Source organism: Sinocyclocheilus rhinocerous, unplaced genomic scaffold (genome assembly GCF_001515625.1).
Source record: "Sinocyclocheilus rhinocerous isolate Xijiao unplaced genomic scaffold, SAMN03320098_v1.1 scaffold1115, whole genome shotgun sequence".
NCBI lineage: Eukaryota > Metazoa > Chordata > Actinopteri > Cypriniformes > Cyprinidae > Sinocyclocheilus > Sinocyclocheilus rhinocerous.
This window is the reverse complement of record NW_015658514.1, coordinates 136,878-152,812: the sequence shown is the minus strand read 5'-3', so window position 1 is coordinate 152,812 and position 15,935 is coordinate 136,878.

Below are 15,935 nucleotides of genomic sequence, written 5' to 3'. Positions count from 1 at the left end.
GAACTTTAAATATTTTTTTTCTGCTTATAAAATAATATTAGTAAAAAATAATAATGCTCATCATCATTAGTCATAGTCATTTGTTCAAAATGTAAAATGTAATGGAATGTTTTGGGCTCTGCTGAACTCCGGCATCAAGTGTATTTTAAATCAGAGAACTAAGAGTGATAACTGTAAGTCATTTCAGGCAGGTGTTCTGTTGTTGGATGTAATAAGGAACATAGCAGTCGTCATTTACTCCGGACATCTGAGCTGCTGAAGACGCAGTGGATTACGCTTGTTTCTGAAGGGAATGAACCCCCCAGGACTTTTCATTAAGACCCTAAAGAATCATATCGACTTGTGGAAAATGGGCATCCGATGACCCCTTTAAATCTGTTGAACAGCTAATTAATTTAGTTAACTTACTGTTGCACAACATATGCACATAATATTGCTGCAGTGTTCGTCTTGTTACTAGGCTGATTGGTTTGCATATTGCATTGGACCATTTTTTTTTCTTAGTGGAAGCTTTAAGAAAACATACAGGTCAACTTATAAAACAGAAAGTTTCAACAGAAATTTCATGTCCAAATTATTATTTTATTTTGTAAGTGAGAATAGCCATGTAATGGGCAGGATAATGCATAGTTATGTCTTAATTCTTGCCCTAATCGAGAAATTGTTTTACACATTACTACAAATAATACTCGTCTTACAATAATTAACCATGGTTTTACTACAAAAAAAAAACAAACATTGCTTTTCTATGGTTAAACCATGGTAACCACAAATTAACCATGGTTTTGCTACATTAACCATATTTTATTCATGGTATTTGTAGTAAAACTGTGGTTATACAAATGGTAATCAATGAAAAAAAAACATGGTTACTATACACTTTTACTATAATAAAACCATGGTTAATTTTGGTAAGGGTAAACTTAACACATGGAATATGTTTGTCTTACTGGTTAGCTATAATTACGTTGCACAGTAGTGTAAAAAAATCTTTATTGCTTAATTTGTATTTATTCACTCTTGAATAGTGAAATAATGTTACGTTTACTAAATGTTCAGTTGATTCATAGTAATTAATCGAAAACGACATCTATGTATGTGTTTGTTTCCAAATACATTTCAGGGAAAAATACACATCAAGTACTTGCATCAAACATAAACCTTTCAGAATGTTTGTCTGAGCTCTTTAAGAGAAAGTGCTTATTTAGATTCATTTCATAGAGACGATAACCAAACCAAACCAAACCAAACTAAGTTTGTCAGTTAATCAGATCATGATCCACCATATATAAGTATTTATACCGTTTTCTTTTTTACAAAGTAAAACAACATGACTATCCTTCCAGGACAACTGGCAGCCTTGACTGGGATCTGAGAATGTTTCAAGAAACAAGCCCACCGTGTCTTCACTCCCCTCCACAAGCACTAAACCCCAATGATAAGAGAACCCTCTGGAAAACATTTACAAATGAAAACAAGAGATGTAATTAATCCAAGTACTCCAAACACACCTGCTTCTAAAAACAACAGTAAAATGTTAAACAAAAATAATAAAAAACCCGACCTTAAATACTAACACTTAATCACGTTGGCTAATCACACTCCAGAATCCTCACTTCAACTTTACTGAACACACTGAATGAAAGTCAGCTACACTTCAATTCACATTAAAAAATGTCATGCATCTGGATACTAGGTGATAATCAGGGTTGCTGTTATTGCTACATTGCTTCTAACAACTAAGAATAAAATGTTAAAGTTAGATGTTACAATCACAGACATGCACAAGCATATGCACATAAACAGACATCCACATTTCAGGATTATTTGTTCACTCTTAAAAAAAAACAACTGACAAATAGCAACAATAAAGCATTTAAAAGCGGTTTAAATGGGAACAGACATTTTGTTTAGCTCTTCTTTAGCATTTGTATGTTCTTGTATTTTGCCAGTATGTACGTTTGTGCTTTCTATTTTTTTTGTCCTATGTGTTTTTCCCCTTCTACGCACATAAACCCTCTTAGACTGTTTCCTTTCATAATTAGCCCTGTCGCTCTTACGCTTCACTCTTACCTCTCTTTCTTTCTCACACACACACACACACACACACACACATGCACACAACAACAGCCTAAAAGGCCCATCCACTCCCATCTCTGTCAACTGGTTGTGGTGGTGATAATGACACATGGTTTCACAGGAAAAAAGTCCCACATTGTGATTTACAGAAGATGCTCAAGGTCATAAATCACAAGTCCTGGTTTACATTACCTTTCAGCCATTTGAATATGCACTGAGCTATACTGGGTGTGGTATGTGTGGGTTATATTGAGGTGGATTAATTCAAAGTATGAAATCAAATCCAGTGTCATGACTCTGCAGCAGCAGAATGTACTTGCGGTAACACGGCATTTCCTGTCTCACCCTTTTACAGGGAAAGAATTCCCAATCTGAGTCAGCTAAATCAGGTATATTTGACTGGAACCAGGTTGTTTACCTGCTACACCAGGGACATTTTTTACGATTAAATCTGACACCTGATATCAGATTTAAATGCACCGTTTTTTGACAGGTTTCAAGGCTGTGACTAGTATTAAGAGGTCATGCCACCATATTCAGCTTTGTATGAACGACACCTGTTAATCCTCAGGAATGTTTCCACGAACACCTAAAAACTCGCTCTCTCTCTGGATAAGATATGGTAGTCAGTGAGCTGTAAAACTAGACCATTGAACCTAACAGGGACTGAGATTGTTCTGTGGACTTTAAGCACAAAGGACATTCTTTTACCCTCGTCCTTATCTCTTTTTTCCTGCGGTTTGTTCCTGAGTCTCGAACTCAAAGTTTGATGGTGATAATATATCACCAGCTATTATGCTGACTATGTGTCTGATAAAGCTAATCCACTGATATTCTTCTGCACTCGAACAGACTGGCCTTCTGGGATTTAGCTGGATCTTCAGTATTTAAATGGCAAAGGTACAAAAACATCAGCATGTTTTTGCACCACTGCCATTTGAAAGCGCAACACTGCTGGCAGCAAGTGAGGACGAGCACCTGAAGTTAATGGCGTCACTGCTGCCATAAATCCAGCTTAGCATCTCTACTTCTGCGAGGCCGCTCTTCCCCTGTGTATGGACAAGATGCGTCCCAGGTTCCCTTAATGGATTAGTTCACCCAAAACTGAAAAACCTGTGATTATTTAAACATAATCCAAACTCATCATCTGCCAGAACACGAAGGAGAAATTCTGAAGACAATATCGGTCACCGTTTTTCATAATTACAATGGGACTGAAGCTTTCTAGCTACAAAGAGGATGCAATACACCATAAAAGTCTTTATGATGCTTTAAGGTCATCAATACAATAGCATACTGAGATAAAGAGGCATTAAGTCACATCCAAATCTTATCTTGACTTAATGAAAATAAGTCATTCTATTCAACTTTGCTTATTATTTAATGTCCATTTTTCTTAACTTTGACTCAACTGAGAAATTTTAATTGTAGTGACTAAGTATTTATTTGGTCTAATGCTTACTCAATGTTATTCTAGGTCATTAGACATGAACATATGGTGCTTTGTCAAAAAAAAATTTCCTTACCAGTTGCCTTTATACGAAAAATTGTGGCCTGTCATTGACTAACTAGGCCGCAAAGCAGCAAGGTTTCGGACATAGCATTTGTAATTACGGGGTCTGATGAGACCCTTTCACCCATCCAAGCCTTTTACATTGCAACATTTGATGACATATTGGCCCCATTAACAGTGTGAAGAGATTGACTACAATGCAATAACCTTTTCCCCACTGAAACCCTCCATATAAACAGATAAGCTGTGTAAATCACCTCTGAGTGAATGCAGATATATGCTCATCTCTAGCTCTCAGGCAACCTTTCTGCCTACAAGTGTGGAACTATACCTGCATTATGTTAAGCAAACACTAAATTACTATATTGTTTGACAGATTAATAAATCCAAATAAATGAAAAGAAAATCATGGAGTGTGGTGTACAAGCCATATTATGTGCCAATTATAATGTATATTTATTAGACATACTGCACATGGTGTTGGCGAATGTCACTCATTTGTAACCTGAAAACAAGTGTCTGAATGTACTTCTACAGAATATATAAACAAAAACCAATGTTTAATTTCAGTATGCAATAACTTGAAATTGAATTGAGTGGTCTCACAAAAAATGGCAATGGGATTTTTAAAATACTTTTTAATGCATTTCAGAATCGGCCCCCTGGTACTGCTACTCAGCACTTTTTACGCAACACACTGCACAAGCGAAAAAGCTTTTCTTTTTTTTTTGGGACACAGCGCTCTCCCTTCCCTAGTAAAAAAGTAATATATTTAAAATACATTTATTTCATACTAAATATAGTTCAAATCTATTAATATATTTACTGACATATCACTCAAGACATACTGATATAAAAATGATAATTAAACTTTATTTGGAGTACTACTTGTGCACAATGCACATTTCTTAATATTAAGGCCTAAAATATGTTTTTATGTTACTATTGATGAGGACCGTATGATCTGTATGATCCAACGATGTTGGTCTTTAAAAGCAAGATATTTTAAATTATACTTGCAATAGTTCCACTTTAGCACAATCAAATATACTTCAGTATATCTTTAGTTGGACTACAGCACTACTTCCACACAATTAAAGTGCATTAAGTACAAAATTAGTTGTTCCAATTTAGCAGACTTTAAGTATACCCGTTTAGTACACCAAAAGTGCAATTGCAACGTATTTGTATTAAGTACATAAATATATAAATGTATTTGTAATACACTTAGCATGAAATACGTCTATTTCAAATACATTTTAGTAGATTTATTTTTCACTAGGGTTGTCTAGTGTTCAGAAAGATTTGTAATAAATTTATATCTATCCCAAATCGTAAACATAACCCAAATATTACAGACACCAAAACAGCATTATCTCAAATTATGCGTAAATTAAGAGACATTAATATTTTCCTCATGGTAGCATTTGTTGTACCTTTTGGTGGAAAACCATAAGGAACTAATACCATTCCTGTGTGGACATGTTTATTTATAAGGGATATAAGGTGTAATATAGTAGTATAGTATATAACGGAATAAGACATTTTTATAGTTTTTCCATATACTGTATATATGTAACGCCCCAAACCTCTACCACCAAGATTCATAAGTAATTTACATAAAAATCCTTAATGCCACCCACACACTAGCCCTGATTTTCCTTTCATCAGCACTTAATAGAGACAAAATGTATCAGCAATGCCTGAGAGATATTTAGCAATTAAAATATTTTGACCTGTCTGATCCAAGTCCTGCAGTGTGAAATGACAGTGATGACAGTCATGTAGTGTATGGGCATCAAAAGCTGCCAAAGATGTCAAAGACAAAAGAAAATTGATCAAACTAAAATGTTAACATGTCCTGTATCACTGAGACTGAATTGGCCATCTGTCCTCAGACAAAAGTTACAGTTTATGATAAGCTGTTTGCTGACCAAGCCATGGGTGTGGACTTTGGTCTTCATTCACATTGTTAGATCAAGTTCAAAACCCTGACAACTGTACATGGACACAATATGCAGTTTTCCAGTTTTTGGATCCCACCTCGGTCTCTCTGCCTCACAATGCCAGTATCCTGAGCCCACTATCAGCACTATCAAGGGACTGGTCCATTGCACAATAACAGCACCCAGCCACAAAAAGTACCAACGAAAAATCGTATTAAAAAATGGTGTGTCATATCAGGAGAGTGTGGTCTAGAGTAATGACTGTCAGGGGTCTTATTTGCGTGTTATGCAACATCAGGTCTATTGCGTTATAAAAAATGGGCACACAAACACGAACACTAGTTACTATTTTTTTTTTGCTTGATGGTTCAGCAGCTGAGCCAGAGCACAAATGGCCTGAAGGTCTGTCCCTAAAAGCCTCGGAGGGATGGGGCGGAGCTTGGCGAGATAGGCCAGTGGGTGGCATCATGGCACAAGCTTCTAAGAAATGCTGGCATGACGGCCAAACTGAGTCCCATTAGAGATAAAGGTCTGATGAGTAATAGTCAGTTCTGTAATAGTGCAAGGAATGACCATCACACATGGTTAACAGCTATGTAGGGCAAGAGTTGATGTTATTTAGTGTGTTCAGCAGGTCTATCAGTAGAACTAGTTTTGAAATATAAAACTAAACCTAGTGGGATACCAACAAATATACTTAATGTTGAATTTGGATTATTCAAAGATAAATTTGGCAAAGTTTTAAACCTAGTGAACACTCCACAGAATACATTAGCAATCTGCTTCCAGCACAGAAATTCATTCATCCTTTGAGGACCATATAAATGTGTTGTGCAGGGAAAATAAGGAGCCATGAGTGTATGAGTGTGTGTGTATGTGTGCTTGAATCACCATAAAACTGTCACTTTGCTAAGATCTCTGCTTGAGTCACACAGGCTCCACATTAAACTTGAAATGCTCAACACTAGTCAGAGATTGTTATGGCAGTCGTTTAAATAACCTCATTCATACAGGTGTGCATACAAGGAAATTATAGATGAAAGATGACCTTGAGAAAGCCATTACCATCTTTTTTACACACTTCATGGTCGTTTATTGTACTTTTTATCTTCTGAAAGAACAGTGTGGGCACATACTGGTGAAGTTTTTCCACAACTATTCGGTGCAGGGCAGTCCATCAGACCTCTGAGCCATATTATTATTGCATCTTTAAACTGTATTTTTTGTCAATTATTTTATTTGATTTATACAGTACATACAGTACAAGACTGGAGTAATGCCTCCTGAAAATTCAGCTTTGTCATCGCAGGAATAAGTTCAATTTAAAAAAAGATTAAAATAGAAAACAGTCATTTTCACAATAGTACTATTTTACTGTATCTCTGAAGAGAAAGAATGATATACTTAAAAAAAAACATTTCAAATTTTACCAACCCCAAACTTTTGAACAGTAGTGATTATTATATTAATATATATTTATATAATATAAATATGTATTTGTTTTTAACACAGTAAGATGAGAGACTTTTAATATATCATAAATAAAATTCTCCAGATAAAAAACAAATATGAATATTTCATTTCAAACAGAATATATAAGTCTCCTAACTTCATGGACAGGACCTGCCAGTTGCTGCTTCTCTGTTCATTTCTTTTTTGTTGTTTAAAATGTTCTGTTAATGCAGAAAATGTTGACTAGATGCCGCTAGGCTCTCCAGACCAGCTAAAATGACACTCGGAAACCTTGTGATGTGGCCCTTAAAGCAATATAGTGTAAAACGGTGACATCAGATGGCAGATTAGCCATTAAGACTCATAAAAAGTCCTCAATCACCATAATGTAGATAATGCAATACAAATAAAGTGTGAATGGAACCGGGCCTCTTAACTTATCAAATTACTTTAATAAGCGGTCATTAGAGTTTATCTCCTCCTGACAGCATACAGACTTTACTCAAAATCAGACAACTTAGATGACACACATTTACAGCCAATGGAAAACTTCTGAGGTGTGTTCATGGTAACGCCACACAAGGCTGAAGGTAAGGCTGTCTGGCTATATCAGACACAGGTGCTGCCCTGTCTGATCTTTGACTGTTTGCTTTGAGGTTTGCCTAATTTTTTTTAAGTTATAACAAGAGGTCAAACAGAATGGTCAGACTCAATTCCTTCCATCAAATCATTATAAATGTGTAAATGTGCAACTGTTTTTTTTTAAATGGAATGTAGCGCTGAAAACTAATAAATCAATGCTGTTGGTCACACTGTGATGCGTTTTGGGTTTGCCTATTCCATATAAAGATCTCAAAATTTGGATCCGGACTCAAATGGGATAATTTTACTTTCTCAACTGATGGTTTTATCTATAACACATTGTATTGATAAAGGATCACATGGAACTTTCCAGTTTCAAATAAACACAAACATGTAACAAGTTCCCCCTATAATGGTATACACGCACACAGGGCCGCATTAACCATTGGGCTAGGCGGGGCTGAAGCCCCGGGGCCCGGACAAGGAGGGGGCCCGTGATTGGCTGTGGAGTAGATTGACTGGTCATCGGTAGCGCCGATTGCCGAAGCCCCTTTCCTCACTTAATAGCGCTATTATTTAGTTGAACTTTTCCATATATTCCATGCATTACCGTTATAGATTAAAACGTCACGTTCGTTGGTTTACCAATCAAATGCATTTATTCTATATTTTTACTTTTGAATGACCCTTGCACCATGTATTAATCAGGTGATCGCTTTCGCGCCTTGTGCTTAAACGTTCAAATGCACAGTTACGTGTCAATGTCTCCTCGTCAACACAGTCATTTGTGTCTTAAACTATCGTTATTAGTTAAATATAAAGCATGTGTAGTAGTAGGCTATACGAGATCCTAATATGATGAGATTTTAAAGGGATAGTTCACCCAAAAATGAAAATACTGTCATCATTCACGTTGTTCTAAACCTGTATGAATTTCTTTGTTCTCCTCAACATAAAAGAAGATATTTTGAAGAATGTTCGTAACTAGAAACTTTCTGGTCCCCACTGACTCCAGTAGTGTATTTTGTTTTTCATACTATGGAAGTAATGGGGGCCCAGCAACTGTTGGGTTTCCAGTATTGTTCCAAATATATACTTTTACATTCAACAGCAGAAGGAAACTCATACAGGTTTAGAACAACAACAGACCTTTAATTTTTGGGTGAGCTATTCCTCTAAAGCAGCTTAATTTAGCTGCTGTTAAAATTTATGTCAATAATGTTAATCAAACATTAGAAAGAAAATCACTCACTGTCCTTGACCGAATTACTTTTGTAAAATAAATAAGAATGAATGTGCATTGAATTTATACAGTGAAGACTATTCAGTTTATTTGTACATTTATTTTATACAATATAATTTATTATTCAGTGATTTAAGTGTTTCAAGTAGGTCTATTTTTTTGTAATTTGTGGCTGTTTACTTGTTTTAAGTATAAGCTTGTTTTTACTTAGGCTAGTATTTTTTATTTTTATTTATTTTTTTAAATATTGAAATTGGTAACAAGAATTATGAAATTTCAATGCATCAAAATTTTGATAGGATAAAAATCCTATTTAAAGCTATATATATATTTGTAATACGGGGCCCTGCAGTAAGTCATAGCCCCGGGGCCCAGTAAGGTCTTAATGCGGCCCTGCACGCACATGCAAAAACTCACAAACTGACACCAAAGTGGACCAAAGGTTGCAACAAGGTTGTTCACCAAAAATCTCTTCTGAGGATTAATCAGAACATCAGTTTGTAAATGGTTTATTTTCCTTGTATGTGCTCTTTCAGCAAACACACTGGAAGTCATTAATTTCTGGCATTAATTTTCCTTTTGGATTGTGTCCCAAATCCCTAAAGAAGTTTCAAAATCGATGAATGAGCTGTCAGAAGACGGTGGGTGTACGGGGGTTGGTAACACGACAGCGTGAGGCCGAGATGAAACTCAGGGAAACTCAAACCAGTAGATCACTGTGACAGGTGAAAGACAATGAAAAAGAAAAGAAGTGAAGAAAGCAGAAATATTTGTTGCTTAGTAAAGTGATTCTGCCTATTGATGGAATGGTGGAATAATGTGGCATAGTTGCTAAACCTCAGAAACAAGACTGAAGACCCACAAGGAGCAAGTAGTGAAGAAGAAGTCATTAAGTCATTACTGTTCCCTTGAACAATGCACTCAAAGTTGCTCCTGCCTTGAACGTAATGCACAGCAAGTGTCTGCTAAATGACTACTTGCATTTTAATAGCAACAAAACAGTGTGTGATGAAGTCATGGAGTTTTTCTTCTGGATGTATGTTTAGTCAAGCCATAAGAATCAAATTAACAGCAAAAACGGTATTTAACATAAGAACCACTAATAATAATTGAACACCAAATCAGCAAAATGATTTCTAAAATCTGATGACTGGAGAAGACTGGCTGCTGAAAATTCAGCTTTGGCATAACAGGAATAAATGACATTTTAATATATATTCAAATAGAAAACAGTTCAATTGTAAACTGTAATAATATTTCACAATATTACTTATTTTACTGTATTTTTGATCAAATAAATGCAGCCTTTGTGAGCATAATAGACTCCTTTTAGAAACATTAAAAAAATCTATTCCAAACTTTTGGCTGGCAGTGCATATTTTTTATTGTCAGTATAAATACAGAACTACAAATTTTTGGATTTGACATTGTTAAAACAGGAACAATTATGATGTAAAATGTGCTATTTTTAGAACACTTATCAAGTAAGCAAATTTGAGTCACTGACCATGTTAACTGTTTGTACTGTACTAAAGGTCAGTTGCATTCACTGAAGGACAAAATGCTCTTTGGATGATCTCAAATCATGCTGGATCACATGATCATCAGGTTTTACACAAACTTCTGGAGCTCGTGTTCAGCTGTCATTTAAGAGAAAAACCAAACACTAACACATTTTGAAACACATGTACATTTTCAGTTATTTTCAAAATAATTTAACTAGAAAAACAGAAGCATTGTTACTATAGCAGTTCCAGACTCTTGTCTTGCACGTGACAATAGCATGTGTGTATGTCCGTACATGAAAGTGTGTTCTTTCATATGCGTGCACGAGTGCTAGTGTCTGTCCTGAACTAACCCCAGCAGTCTCTCAGTGCTGGAAACAAATAAGGCAGCTTTGAAGGCCACAGATTGAGTGCCAGATGCTGTAAATCCAGGGTGCACTCACTCTCTACTGTGCACTGCACTGCAAACCTCCCTCAGGGATCTGCACCGCATCTATCTCATGCCTGATCCATGCTATAGTCACTGTCCTTAAGAACATACACTATTTTAATAATACAGTTCAAAATTTTCAGGCTGTATGATTTTTTTTTTTTTAAAGAAATGAACACTTTCATTAATAAAGGATGCATTAAATGTATCAAAACTGACAGTAAAGACTTAAAGGGTTAGTTCACCCAAAAATGAAAATTAGCCCACAAATTACTCACCCTCAAGTCATCCTAGGTGTATATGACTTTCTTCTTTCAGACGAATCCAGTCGGAGTTATATTAAAAATTGTCTTTGATCTTTCAAGCTGTTTAATGCCACTCAGCGGGTGATTCATGCATCAGGCGGTCCCGTGCTCACAGGCCTGAGGGCACTAGTTAATTTACTTCCTGTGTCTACACTGGTTTCTATACATTCGCGATCACGAGGTATTTTCAGTTGTAGTCCTGATACCAAAAGAGCTCAGTGTTATCTCTTGATTGGATTAGTCTTTATGTGCTGGGGGCGATTAGCAAACCTCATGATGGCTGATCGGGGCATAATAGTAGTGTCCGTATATGATAGAAATCCCTACACTTATTAGAAGTACAAAACGAGTATTTGTAAAGAAGATTGTCGGAGGATTTCGATATAAGCCAAGAGGAGACTGGTTTTCCTTTGTTAAAGTAAGGAAACTTTGCTTCCTTTGCTCCTGTTAACAAACGTTGGTTTTCACGAGACTCACCGGTGTATGCACAGCGCTGAACTCAAACGTCATCCGCCCGGAGCGGATTTTGATTTTTACGTTGTGAATATGGATATTTTTCTTACAAAAACGCATCGATTCGCTACAGGAGGCCTTTGTTCACCTCCCGGAGCCGTGTGAGACACTTTTTTTTAATGGATGGCCGCTTTTTATTTAACTTCTTTTGGACTGATGCATGAATCACCCGCTGAGTGGCATTAAACAGCTTGAAAGATCAAAGACAATTTTTAATATAACTCCGACTGGATTCGTCTGAAAGAAGTAAGTCATATACACCTATAGGATGACTTGAGGGTGAGTAATTTGTGAACTAATTTTCATTTTTGGGTGAACTAACCCTTTAAGACAAAAAATCAATTTCAAATAAATGCAGTTTTTTTTTTTTTTTTTTTTTACAGTTTTCAGCATTATAATAATTGTTTCATGAGCAGCAAAGATTGGAGTAATGGCTACTGAAAATTCAGCTTTGCAACACAGGAATAAATTACATTTTAAAATATTTTACAATAAAGTCACTTTAAATTGTAGTAATATTTCACAATTTTACTATATTTTTGATTAAATAAATGCAATGACTATCAAAACATGAAAAAAATCTTCCATATGTACATAGTCCCAGACTGGACAATCAGCTTAGCAAGAATTAAATATATTAGACAGAGGCTCTATAAAAGCATATGGGAGCATTTGTCATGGGTTGAAGTGATTTGTGGATTGAAACATTACCAATCACATTTTACTGATGTGGGGAAAAACTGTAGCTGTTGTACTACATCTTAATGTATGTCCAGCCTCCCTTTCCATGTTCACTTAACCACTGCCATCCTTTATCTGTTGCTGGTTATTGCTGTCTGGATTGTGTTAATGTTAAGTTAATGGCAAGAACGCTATCAGCAGTGCAATTAAACAAGACATGTAACCCCAGGATGCTCTGTGGGAACTCTCAGAAGTGTTTTTTTAAAAAAAATAACTCGCTTTGTTAGAAAGGCATCTCCTAAATTATAAGCAATCAGTGGTTTTGACAGCAATGCTGCAGCGTGGATTCAGCTTTCGGGCATCTTAAATCTACAGAAGATGTAGGACGAGAACATCTCTGTCAAAATATGGTTGAATGGTTTAGTCTGAGTGGCTGTTAGTCATTTTTAACATCTCTTTAAGCTGAAAAGAACAATTATTTAAGTCAGCGGAAAGCCCTAAAGTGAGCTACTTTTGATAACGTTTGGCTAAGAGAAGACTTCCAGCTTTAAGTGTTAAAAACTCCAGTAGCTTCCTAGTCTGCATAAAGCAAGAAAAACGAGACAGAAAGTGATAAATGTTTCTCTTAGAGTTTACTGTTCCAGCGTGTTTGAGGCCATATTCCACTGTGTGAATGATTCACCCTGAAGTAGTTAGTCCTCTTAAATTATGAGATGTTTGGTAGTTTGGGAATGCTGCGCTGTCCTCAGAATTTCACAATATTATAATATCTCAAATTTAAACACCTTCCAGTTAGGCACTAAATATCATTCTAAATCATCCGAACAAGATGATTGCGGTTTGTTTTTTATGCAACTGTGTGTGCAATTCAGTGTGAAAGTGAAAAAAGATGTCTAATTTTAATCTTGTTGGTGAGTTCAGACTAAGGGAATTCTCAAAATGTCTTGATTTCTGTGTTGAATTATCCTAAACGAGGCTCTGGTGGAAAATAATTCAGAATAAAGTTTGCTCACACTTGGGCTGTTGCTATGGAAAGACCCACAAAGGGGATAAAGGTATAGGACAGTTTCAGAGATGAGTGCAATTGAACTGAAATACAGCGGCCAAGGGAAGAGCTGTGCAGATCACACAGGACACCCAGTATTACATCCATACAAAACAGTCTAAACTGCAAAAACTTGACAACACACTCTAGTTTTTCTAGTTTTTTTTTTTAGTTCAAAAAAGGTTCTTAAAGGATTAGTCCTTCCAAAAATCAACATTTTGTCATTACTTACACACAGAGCCTAAATCTAACTTTGTTCTGCACCTGCCAATGGCTGGAGACTTGGGAAAATTTACCGGCCATGAAACTGTATGTGCTATATATTTCATTAGAAAACAGGCACAACAGCTATAGGGGAAACATTGCAATGAGTATCATTGCTGTATCATCAGTTTTATTTATTTATTATTATTATTAATAAAAAATAAATCAATAAAGTCACTATAATATCAATGAACTGAACTATTTAATTTAAAATAATAATTTAAAAATAAAAAGCAAAAAAATGTATGGAATTAAACTTTATGGTTTTCTTCTTTGCTTTCAAACTATACCCATAGAGCTTCAATTTTGGCAGAAAACTACAGGGAAACTCAAATTACATATTTATATAATTATAACACAGTCTTTGATATTTGATAATTGCGCTAAACCATATCGCATTCTCAGGCATTGTTAAAATTAATATATAAAAACAGTTAGCAGCCAACTGGTGAGTAATACAGTTTCATACTTGCCAACACAAATTTTTTATTGCATTTGGGGCTTGGCGAGTGTTAATTGTAATCCATGTTATATGTACATTTTATTTTGTTTCAATTTAATTTCAATGAACAAAAAAAAAAAGTTTTAATAGTTTTCATTTTAGTTAACAATACCACTGGTTTGGTCCTCACACAAACTTATAATTTGGTACATTCTTGAAAATGTCCTTTTTTGTTCCGCAGAAAAAAAGATTGATCATTTTGGATGACCTACTCCTTTCAGAATGTAAGAATGAGTGAAATGTTCTTTTCCTGCTGGTGTAATAAAACTAGATAGACTAACCGTCCTCACAGTCATAGAAAATTCAGCTTTGTTGGTGTGTTACCAGATATATGCAAGACCTCTGTGTGTAGGTGTATTTTTATGACCATTCTGTGCTGAAGAACTGATCATGAAAGAATGTTAAATCTTAGACAAACCACAATAACAGACTCAGAGATGGTATTATCTTTTATTTTCTATCAAACCCAAGCCACAACTTTTAAAACCAAGCTAATTCTGATGCAACACGGTATATTGCTGCTAAAGCAACTTTTTGTTCCTCCTTTTTAATCGTTTATCTTTAACCCTAACATAACCTCAGACTCCTCTCTAACCTTAATCCTACTACTGTCTTCATCCCTAAGCCTTACACAAGGGTTAACCCTGCCTCAAACTGACCCCAAACATGCCTCAAACCTTAAGCCCAAGGGGTTAAGCATCCGAGCCTTTAAGGAAAAGATCAACATATCATGCACTTACTGTGGGTGTAAATGGTGTGTTATGCATACAGTGACAGGGTTTGTTTAGTTTCTGTGGCACATTACAGCACCTTCTGGCTCTGTGCGCTGTTTCAGAGAAATGGCCCAGAGCAGGGGAAAGGGCTTGTTTGGATTATATCCCACTGTCTGCATTCAGTCATCTCCTGGAAGCACAAATCCATGAACATTTGTTCTGTCTTCCTGTAGAAGAACCGAAATGTGGGAGATCTCTCGTTCACTCCCTTTCTCACTTTTGGAAATTTTTTTTTACTGCCCTCTCCAATTATTTTTTGATTCCTCATTCACTTTTAATCCGATCTTTACTATTCCTCCCTTGACTTTTATCTCCCTCTGCTATTTTTACTTTGCCTTCCCACCTTTGCATTCCTGTGCTATATTGACTGTGGAGTTTCATATTTTTATTATGTAACACTGAGGAGAGTTCACAGGGTGTGCGGAAGTCAACTGTGTCTCACATTTTTCTTCTGGCCTGTGTCGTGGAATAATAGTACAGAAAGAGTTCACAAAAACATGAAAGACTGGAGTGCTGAGCATGTTCTACAGCATAAAGCATATAGTAGATGAGAGTAAGATATTGCAAGAATGCTGCAATATCTAATACCTCTTCTAATCTGATGAAATAGTGGATGTGAGAGTGAAAAGAGAAATTGTGATGAGAAAGTTGGACTTTGTTGCTGTTTTGATTTTGTTTGCGTGTTGTAGCAGTAGGATCCACCACAATGAAGAAGAAAAATTGAAGCCTTGAGAGTTTTGGGAAATGCATTCATGGACATTAATTTACTATATGTGTGCGTGTGGTGAATGTTTAAAGTGCCCCTATTATGGGTTATGAAAGGTTCATATTTTGGTTTTGGGAATCCCCAACAACATGTTGACATGCATGCCAGGCCAAAAAACACTTTCATTGTACCATTTTTGTTGGCGAAATAGAGCAAAAAAAAAAAAGACAATATGGTGGGGAAGTGGGGAAGTTGTGGCCTAATGGTTAGAGAGTCGGACTTGTAACCCAAAGGTTGCGGGTTCGAGTCTCGTACCGGCAGGGATTGTAGGTGGGGGGAGTGAATGTACAGCGCTCTCTCCCACCTTCAATACCACGATTGAGGTGCCCTTGAGCA